This window comes from Eriocheir sinensis, chromosome 49, assembly GCF_024679095.1.
Source record: "Eriocheir sinensis breed Jianghai 21 chromosome 49, ASM2467909v1, whole genome shotgun sequence".
In the NCBI taxonomy this organism is placed as follows: domain Eukaryota; kingdom Metazoa; phylum Arthropoda; class Malacostraca; order Decapoda; family Varunidae; genus Eriocheir; species Eriocheir sinensis.
The window spans coordinates 8,909,208-8,919,207 of record NC_066557.1 but is presented as its reverse complement, the minus strand read 5'-3'; the positions used below and the strand labels follow the sequence as shown (position 1 = coordinate 8,919,207).

The 10,000-nt window shown below is 41.8% G+C and overlaps 1 protein-coding gene across 1 annotated transcript in view; it reads left to right on the top strand.

Annotated features, from left to right (window-relative positions):
• LOC126981633 (solute carrier organic anion transporter family member 74D-like) overlaps positions 1 to 10,000 on the top strand; it is an 80,512-nt gene that overhangs the window by 25,147 nt on the left and 45,365 nt on the right. The window contains exon 3 of the mRNA XM_050833071.1: positions 9,889 to 10,000. This exon is cut by the window's right edge and continues 64 nt beyond it. The gene's annotated coding sequence lies outside the window, so the exon portion shown is untranslated. The remainder of the gene's footprint in view (positions 1 to 9,888) is intronic.

Below are 10,000 nucleotides of genomic sequence, written 5' to 3'. Positions count from 1 at the left end.
TTCTTTTTTTTTTCTATTTCCATTTACTATACCTATCTATCTATCTATCTATCTATCTATTTTTAACTTTCATTATTCCAGTTTTTCTCTCTTCTATTTTTATCAATACTGTTTATCTATCTCCTATTTTATTTGCCCTTTCATTCTTTTCCTTTTTTTCACTATTTTTCTTCATTGTCTATATTTTCATCTACTCTCGATATTTTTTAAAATTTATTCCTCTCTCTCCTTCCTCCCTGTGTGTGTGTGTGTGTGTGTGTGTGTGTGTGTGTGTGTGTGTGTGTGTGTGTGTGTGTGTGTGTGTGTGTGTGTGTGTGTGTGTGTGTGTGTGTGTGTGTGTGTGTGTGTGTGTGTGTGTGTGTGTGTGTGACGTGAACAACAAACAGGTTAATTAAAGAATGTGAATAAAAACAGCTGATTGCTCTTCCGTCCTCGCGATAAAATATGTCTGAACACGTCTTGAGTCCGTATGTGTTTTTTTTTTGTTGTTGTTGTTGATTTTCCTCTTCCATAATTTATCTCGTCTCCTTCCCTTCCTTCTTTATTCCCTCGTTTATTTCTTTTTTACTTCCTTTATTCCTTTGTTCCTTTCTTCGTTCATTCATTTATCCTTTTCTTCTTTCTTTTTTTTATTTTTTTCTCTTCCCTTTCTTTCCTTCCTCTCTTCTTTCCTTCCTTCCTCCCATTTATTCATTTACTTTTCCTTTCCTTTCTTCCTTCCTTTATTAATTCCTTCCTTCTCTCATATTTTTAATCCTTCCTTCCTCTCTCTCTCTCTCTCTCTCTCTCTCTCTCTCTCTCTCTCTCTCTCTCTCTCTCTCTCTCTCTCTCTCTCTCTCTCTCTCTCTCTCTCTCTCTCTCTCTCTCTTTTTTCAATATCTTCAAGGCAACTGGACGAGGGTTTCGAACTGGGTGCTAAAAAAGGTCTTGGCTAACGAGTCGACTTGCGGAACTTGCGCCAAAAGAATCGAACTGAAGGAGGTAAAGGATTGGGAGTTGGATCTGGATAGGTTTCGATTCTCCTTAATGGGTTCGAGTGTTGATATAAAGGATTTGGGACTGAGTGGAGGTATATCGATCTCTCTCTCTCTCTCTCTCTCTCTCTCTCTCTCTCTCTCTCTCTCTCTCTCTCTCTCTCTCTCTCTCTCTCTCTCTCTCTCTCTCTCTCTCTCTCTCTCTCTCTCATGCACTCTTATTTATCATTCTTTACGTTTTTTTCTTTTATTTTCTTTCTTTTTATTATTTTCATTTACTCCTCATTTCTCTTGGCATTTCTCCCCTTTCGTCCATTCTCTATTTTCTATTCCTTTATCTTTCATTTTCTCTATTTACAGTATTCGGTATTTTCAGTCTGATTCTATTTTTCATTTATCATCCATATTTTCTATTTCTTTTCTCTTTTTTCGGTACATTTTTTTTAGTCTGGTGATATTTCGACAAGGCTTTCGTATAGGATGTTGTGTTAGTATTTCCATGGGTAGTTTTATGAGCCTAGTGATAGTTAGGCAAGGCTTTGGTAGAGGTTGTTGTGTTAGTATTTCCATGAGCCAAGTGATAGTTTGACAAGGCTTTGGTAGAGGTTGTTGTGTTAGTATTTCCATGGGTAGTTTTATGAGCCAAGTGATAGTTTGACAAGGCTTTGATAGAGGTTGTTGTGTTAGTATTTCCATGGGTAGTTTTATGAGCCTAGTGATAGTTTGACAAGGCTTTGGTAGAGGTTATTGTGTTAGTATTTCCATGGGTAGTGTTATAAGCCTAGTGATAGTTTGATAAGACTTTCGTAGAGATTGTTGTGTTAGTATTTCCATGGGTAGTGTTATGAGCCTAGTGATAGTTTGACAAGGCTTTGGTAGAGATTGTTGTGTTAGTATTTCCATGGGTAGTTTTATGAGCCTAGTGATAGTTTGGCACGGCTTTCGTAGAGGTTGTTGTGTTAGTATTTCCATGGGGAATGTGATGTGCCCAGTGATAGTTTGGCAAGGCTTCTGTCACCACGAACTTGAAAAAAAAGAAAAAAAGAACTCGCTAGAACCTGACCCCTCTTCCTCGTGGCCTTGGGAAAATATTTGTTGAGAGCCAAAACCGTCAGGGAATGCGCTAAAAATAAGCCTCGGGTTGAATGCGTTTATTAATAGAGGATTTTTCTGTTATTTCTCTTTCTTTTTGATTAGTTTTGTTAGTTGATTGGTTTCTTAAAATAACTTGTTTGTTTGCTGTTCTTTCTTCTTCCTGCATTTCTTTCTTTTCTTCCTTGCTTCCTTCCTTGCTTCCTTCATTCATTCCTTTCTTCCTTCCTTCATTCATTTATATTCCTTTTTCCATCCATTCATTCCTTTCATTCTTTTCTACCTTCATTCTTTCATATCTTCCCTCCTTTTTTCCTTCCTTGCTTCCTTCATTCCTTCATTCATTCATTCATTTCTGTTCCTTTTGCTATTCATTCATTTCTCTCATTTTTTCTCCATTCATTCTTTCATTGCTGTTCTTCCTCCTGCATTTCCTTCTTTTCTTCCTTCCTTCCTTCATTCATTCATTCATTCATTCATTTCTATTCCTTTAGCTATTCATTCATTCCTCATTCTTTTCTCCATTCATTCTTTCATCTCTTCCTTCCTTCCTTCCTTCCTTCCTTGCTTCCTTCCTTCCTTCCTTCCTTTCTTCATTCATTCATTCATTTATTTCTATTCCTTTTGCCATTCATTCATTCATTTCATTCTTTTCTCCATTTTTTTCTTTCATCTTTTCCTTCCTTCCTTCCTTCCTTGCTTCCTTCCTTCCTTCCTTCCTTCCTTCATTCATTCATTCATTTATTTCTATTCCTTTTGCCATTCATTCATTCATTTCATTCTTTTCTCCATTTTTTTCTTTCATCTTTTCCTTCCTTGCTAACTTCCTTCCTTCCTTCCTTCCTTTCTTCCTTCCTTCATTTATTTATACCCTTTTATCCATTCATTCATTCCTTTCATTCTTTCCTCCATTTATTCTTTCATATCTTCCTTCCTTCCTTCCTTTCCTCTTTCCTTCCTCCCTTCCTTCCTCCTATCTTTCCTTCTCTTCTTCCTTCCTTCCTTCAATTTCTCTTCCTTCAGCCATTCATTCAATTTTATCATCCTTTCCTCTCTTCATTCATTCTTTCATTCATTTCCTTATCCTTTCCTTTCTTTCTTCCTTCCTTCCTTCCTTCTATCTTTCCTTCTCTTCTTCCTTCCTTCCTTCATGTTCTATTCCTTCACCCATTCATTCATTCCTCTCATCCTTTTCTCTCTTCATTCATTCTTTCATTCATTTCCTTATCCTCTTCTTTCTTTCTTCCTCCCTTCCTCCTATCATTCCTTCTTTTCTTCCTTCTTTCATTTTATCTTCCTTCATCCATTCATTCAGTCTTCTCATTCTTTCATTCATTTCTTTATTCTTTCCTTCCTTCCTTCCTTCTTTTCTCCCTCCCATTCATTCATTCTCTCATTCATTCCTTTCTTCTTTCGTAACACTATTCCTTCCTTCCTTCCTTCCTTCCTTCTTTTCTCCCTTCCATTCATTCATTCTCTCATTCATTCCTTTCTTCTTTCGTAACACTCTTCCTTCCTTCCGTCCTTCCTTCTTTCTTTCTTTCTTTCTTTCTTTCTTTCCTTCCTTCCTTCCTTCTTTTCTCCCATTCATTCTCTCATTCATTCCTTTCTTCTTTCGTAACACTATTCCTTCCTTCCTTCCTTCCTTCCTTCCTTCCTTCCTTCCTTCTTTCCATCCCTCCATCCATCCTTACATCCCTTCTCATTCCCCATTCACTCCCTTCTTTCCTTCTTCCACTCATCCACTCAATACAAAAGACACGTGAGAAAGGTAAAAAAAAAAAAAAAACAGACATAAGACAAATCGTAAAAGTGAAAGTAAGAAAAAGAAGACAGGTAAGAAAGATCAGCTAATTGGACAGGTAAAACGAGGCAGGTGAAGATGATTGGTTGATAGGAAGGTGAGATGATTGGACAGGTGTTGAGAGGCGAAGGTGATTGGATGCTGGGAAGGTGAGGTAATTGAAGGTGAAAGTGAGAGGGTGACAGACAGGTAAAGGGGTTTCTAATTAACCTGTATTTATTATTATTATTATTATTATTATTATTATTATTATTATTATTATTATTATTATTATTTATTTTTGAAGCGTGAGACGAAACAATGAGTGAATAAGAGAGAGAGAGAGAGAGAGGTACCTTGACCTTGATCTATGATGTAACTTTTTTATCCTCCTCCTCTTCTCCCTCCTCCTCCTCCTCCTCCTCCTCCTCCTCCTCCTCCTCCTCCTCCTCCTTCCATTGTACTTCTCTTCCTCTTACCTCTTCCACTTTTTTATTACCTGTCTCTCCCTCCCTCCTTCCCTCCCTTTCCTCCACTTCTTCCCTCGTCTCACCTCCCTTCCTTCCACCCCTACCCTCCCCTTCCTCCCTCCTCCTTCCCTCCTCTCTCTCCACCCTTTCCTCCTGCTTTCCTTCCTTCCCTTCCCTCCCTCCTTCACTCCACTCCTTCCTCCTCTTTCCTCCCCCTCCCCCCCTTCCTTTCCTTCATTCCTCCCTCTCTCTTCTTCCTTTTGCAATCTTTTCCACCTCCATATAGTACGCTTCCCTCTTCCTATGTATTCCTATGTATTCCTATGTATTCCTATGTATTCCTTCAGCCGTCTGTTTATATTTCCTCTTTTTCCTCTTTATTTCCCTCTTACTCGTGCTGCGGTCATGATCTCTCTCTCTCTCTCTCTCTCTCTCTCTCTCTCTCTCTCTCTCTCTCTCTCTCTCTCTCTCTCTCTCTCTCTCTCTCTCTCTCTCTCTCTCTCTCTCTCTCTCTCTCTCTCATCAGAAGTCAGACTATATCAGTAATTCATTAGTATCAGTTAAGTAAGTTAAGTAAGTAAGTAAGTAAAGATATCGTACCAGGCATTTCTTTAAGTTCCCTTCTCGTACAAGTCTGAACCAGCCCGGGCAAATGGTGAGCTGTGTTTGCCGCTGACCTTTTCCTTTATGGCGCTATCTGACGACGCTCTCCTTGTGCCTTCATTCCTTCATTCCTTCATCAGTGACGGGGAGGGCCGCCACAAACTCATTCCTTCATTTCTTCATTCCTTCATCAGTGACGGGGGAGGGCTGCCACGAACTCTTCATTCCTTCATTCTTTCATTCCTTCATCAGTGACGGGGAGGACCGCCACGAACTCTTCATTCCTTCATTCCTTCATCAGTGACGGGGAGGACCGCCACGAACTCTTCATTCCTTCATTCCTTCATCAGTGACGGGGAGGGCCACCACGAACTCATTCCTTCATTCCTTCATTCCTTCATCAGTGACGGGAGAGGACCGCCACGAACTCTTCATTCCTTCATTCCTTCATTCCTTCATCAGTGACGGGGAGGACCGCCACGAACTCTTCATTCCTTCATTCCTTCATCAGTGACGGGAGAGGACCGCCACGAACTCTTCATTCTTTCATTCCTTCATTCCTTCATCAGTGACAGGGAGGACCGCCACGAACTCTTCATTCTTTCATTCCTTCATCAGTGACAGGGAGGACCGCCACGAACTCTTCATTCCTTCATTCCTTCATCCGTGACGGGGAGGACCGCCACGAACTCTTCATTCTTTCATTCCTTCATTCCTTCATCAGTGACGGGGGAGGACCGCCACGAACTCTTCATTCTTTCATTCCTTCATTCCTTCATCAGTGACGGGGGAGGACCGCCACGAACTCTTCATTCTTTCATTCCTTCATCAGTGACGGGGAGGACCGCCACGAACTCTTCATTCTTTCATTCCTTCATTCCTTCATCAGTGACGGGGAGGACCGCCACGAACTCTTCATTCCTTCATTCCTTCATCAGTGACGGGGGAGGACCGCCACGAACTCTTCATTCCTTCATTCCTTCATCAGTGACGGGGGAGGACCGCCACGAACTCTTCATTCCTTCATTCCTTCATCAGTGACGGGGAGGACCGCCACGAACTCTTCATTCCTTCATTCCTTCATCAGTGACGGGGAGGACCGCCACGAACTCTTCATTCCTTCATTCCTTCATCAGTGACGGGGAGGACCGCCACGAACTCTTCATTCCCACATTCCTCCATCAGTGACGGGGAGGACCGCCACGAACTCTTCATTCCTTCATTCCTTCATCAGTGACGGGGAGGACCGCCACGAACTCTTCATTCCTTCATTCCTTCATCAGTGACGGGGAGGACCGCCACGAACTCTTCATTCTTTCATTCCTTCATTCCTTCATTCCTTCATCAGTGACGGGGGAGGACCGCCACGAACTCTTCATTCATTCATTCCTTCATTACTTCATAAGTGTAGGGGGAGGACCGCCACGAACTCTTCATTCTTTCATTCCTTCATCAGTGACGGGGAGGACCGCCACGAACTCTTCATTCTTTCATTCCTTCATTCCTTCATCAGTGACGGGGGAGGACCGCCACGAACTCTTCATTCCTTCATTCCTTCATCAGTGACGGGGGAGGACCGCCACGAACTCTTCATTCCTTCATTCCTTCATCAGTGACAGGGAGGACCGCCACGAACTCTTCATTCCTTCATTCCTTCATCAGTGACAGGGAGGACCGCCACGAACTCTTCATTCCTTCATTCCTTCATCAGTGACAGGAGGACCGCCACGAACTCTTCATTCCTTCATTCCTTCATCAGTGACGGGAGAGGGCCGCCACGAACACTCCATACCTTCATTCCTTCATTCCTTCATCAGTGACGGGGAGGACCGCCACGAACTCTTCATTCCTTCATTCCTTCATTCCTTCATCAGTGACGGGGGAGGACCGCCACGAACTCTTCATTCCTTCATTCCTTCATTCCTTCATCAGTGACGGGGAGGACCGCCACGAACTCTTCATTCCTTCATTCCTTCATCAGTGACGGGGAGGACCCCCACGAACTCATTCCGTCATTACTTCATCAGTGACGGGAGGACCGCCACGAACTCTTCATTCCTTCATTCCTTCATCAGTGACAGGGAGGACCGCCACGAACTCTTCATTCCTTCATTCCTTCATCAGTGACGGGGAGGACCGCCACGAACTCTTCATTCCTTCATTCCTTCATCAGTGACGGGGAGGACCGCCACGAACTCTTCATTCCTTCATTCCTTCATCAGTGACGGGGAGGACCGCCACGAACTCTTCATTCCTTCATTCCTTCATTCCTTCATCAGTGACGGGAGAGGGCCACCACCAACTCATTCCTTCATTCCTTCATCAGTGACGGGAGAGGACTGCCACGAACTCTTCATTCCTTCATTCCTTCATTCCTTCATCAGTGATGGGGAGGACCGCCACGAACTCTTCATTCCTTCATTCCTTCATTCCTTCATTAGTGACGGGAGAGGACCGCCACGAACTCTTCATTCCTTCCTTCCTTCATTCCTTCATCAGTGACGGGAGAGGACCGCCACGAACTCTTCATTCCTTCATTCCTTCATTCCTTCATCAGTGATGGGGAGGACCGCCACGAACTCTTCATTCCTTCATTCCTTCATTCCTTCATTAGTGACGGGAGAGGACCGCCACGAACTCTTCATTCCTTCCTTCCTTCATTCCTTCATCAGTGACGGGGGAGGACCGCCACGAACTCTTCATTCCTTCATTCCTTCATCAGTGACGGGGAGGACCGCCACGAACTCTTCATTCCTTCATTCTTTCATTCCTTCATCAGTGACGGGAGAGGGCCACCACCAACTCATTCCTTCATTTCTTCATTCCTTCATCAGTGACGGGGAGGGCCGCCACAAACTCATTCCTTCATTCCTTCATTCCTTCATTCCTTCATCAATTTCTTCAATCTGTTCTCTCCTTGCCGTTCTTCCTAGATTTCTTTTCTTCTCCATAACATTGTACCTGTTCCTTCGCCTTCTGTCCCTCCTTCCTTCCTTCCTTCCTTCCCCTCATGAAAGCAGGCAGCCTTGCAATGAGCCAATAGGATTTCTGCTGCCCGCTCGTCTGTGTTTCCACGTTTACCTCCTCTTATCCGACTGTATGAGAGAGAGAGAGAGAGAGAGAGAGAGAGATGTTACCCAAGTGTTTGTCATAAAAATTCATCTGTAATTACTTTCCCTTTTCAATTACTTTCCTTTTTTAATTACTTTCCCTCTCACCTTATATTGATTACTTTGATCACCTGCATCGACCGGCTAATTACCTTCCATGGATTACCTGGGCCTTATTATTATCAAGGATCCGACCGTTTAATTAGGGAGGTTATAGGTAACGATCAGGTGTGTGTGTGTGTGTGTGTGTGTGTGTGTGTGTGTGTGTGTGTGTGTGTTTTGGAAAAGAAGGGAGTAGGGAGAGGAAGTGAGATTTTAAAAGATGAAGAAGAAGAGGAAGAGGAAAAGGATTGAAGGAAGAGGAAGAAAAAAGAGAGAAAGAGGATGATGGAAATTTAAAAGATGAAGAGGAAGAGGAATAGGGGAAAGAAGAAGGGGAGAAAGGGGGATTTTAAAAGATGAAGAAGAAGAGGAAGAAAAAGAAAAAGAGGAAGAGGAAAAGGATTGAAGGAAGAGGAAGAAAAAAGAGAGAAAGAGGATGGTGGAAATTTAAAAGATGAAGAGGAAGAGGAATAGGGGAAAGAAGAAGAGGAGAAAGGGGGATTTTAAAAGATGAAGAAGAAGAGGAAGAAGAAAAAGAAGAAGAGGAAGAGGAAAAGGATTGAAGGAAGAGGAATAAGAAGAAAGAGAGAAGGAGGATGATGGAAATTTAAAAGATGAAGAGGAAGAGGAATAGGGGAAAGAAGAAGAGGAGAAAAGGGGTTTTAAAAGATGAAGATAAAGAGGAAGAAGAAAAAGAAGAGGAAGAGGAAAAGGATTGAAGGAAGAGGAATAAAAAGAAAGAGAAAAAGAGGGTGACGGAAATTAAGAAGATGAAGAGGAAAAGGAATAGGGGAAAAAAGAAGAGGAGAAAGAGGAAGAAGAGAGAGAAAGAGGATGATGGGGAGAAAGAAAGAGGTTGAAGAGTACAAGAAAGAAAAGGGAAAGAGAGAAGAGAAAGAGAAAAGTAAAGTAGAAGGAAGAAGAGGAAGAAAAATAGAGAAGGGAGAAGAGGAGGAGGAGGAGGAGGAGGAGAACGAAAGTGTGTGTGTGTGTGTGTGTGTGTGTGTGTGTGTGTGTGTGTGTGTGTGTGTGTGTGTGTGTGTTTAATAATGTGTCATCATCTTCCTCGTTTAATTTATCGCATGTAATTATTTTCTCGTTTAATGAGTTTTGGGTTTTAATGTTCGTTCCTATTTTTTTTTTTTCGTTGATGTTCATTTTTTTCATTAATATTCGTTTTTTATTAATATTTTTTTCATTAATTGTTATTTTTTTCATTTCATTTGATTTTTATTTATATTCAATTTTTCATCAATATTTTTTTTTTCATTTATGTTCTTTTCATTAATATTATTTTTATCGATTATATTTTTTTTCGTTCTCTTTTATTGACGTTTTTATTGATTTTCTCCTATTATTAATGTTCTTTTTATTGCCATCTTTTTTTAATTATCTACCTACGTTTTTTTATTACTTGTTGATTATGTATTCTTAACTATAATCATCTTTTATCATTATCATTATCATCATCATCTTCTAACATTATCATCATCTTTCACTATTTCTCGTATTTTTAGTGTTCAATCTTCACTATAACATCATCACCGCCATCACCATCACCATCACCCCCACTATCATTACCACCATCACCATCACCACCATCACCATCATCACCACCACCATCACCACCAGTATCGTCACCATCACCACCACCATCACCACCAGTATCGTCACCATCACCACCACTATCATCACCATCATCACCATCATCACCATCACCAATAATTTAACACCTGTCCTCACCATATCCACAGGTAGACGGCGGGAAGTATGGTGTCAAGGGAGGAATGGTTACAAGAAGTCACTATCACCACCACCACTACTAATACTACCACTACTACTACTACTACTACTACTACTACTACT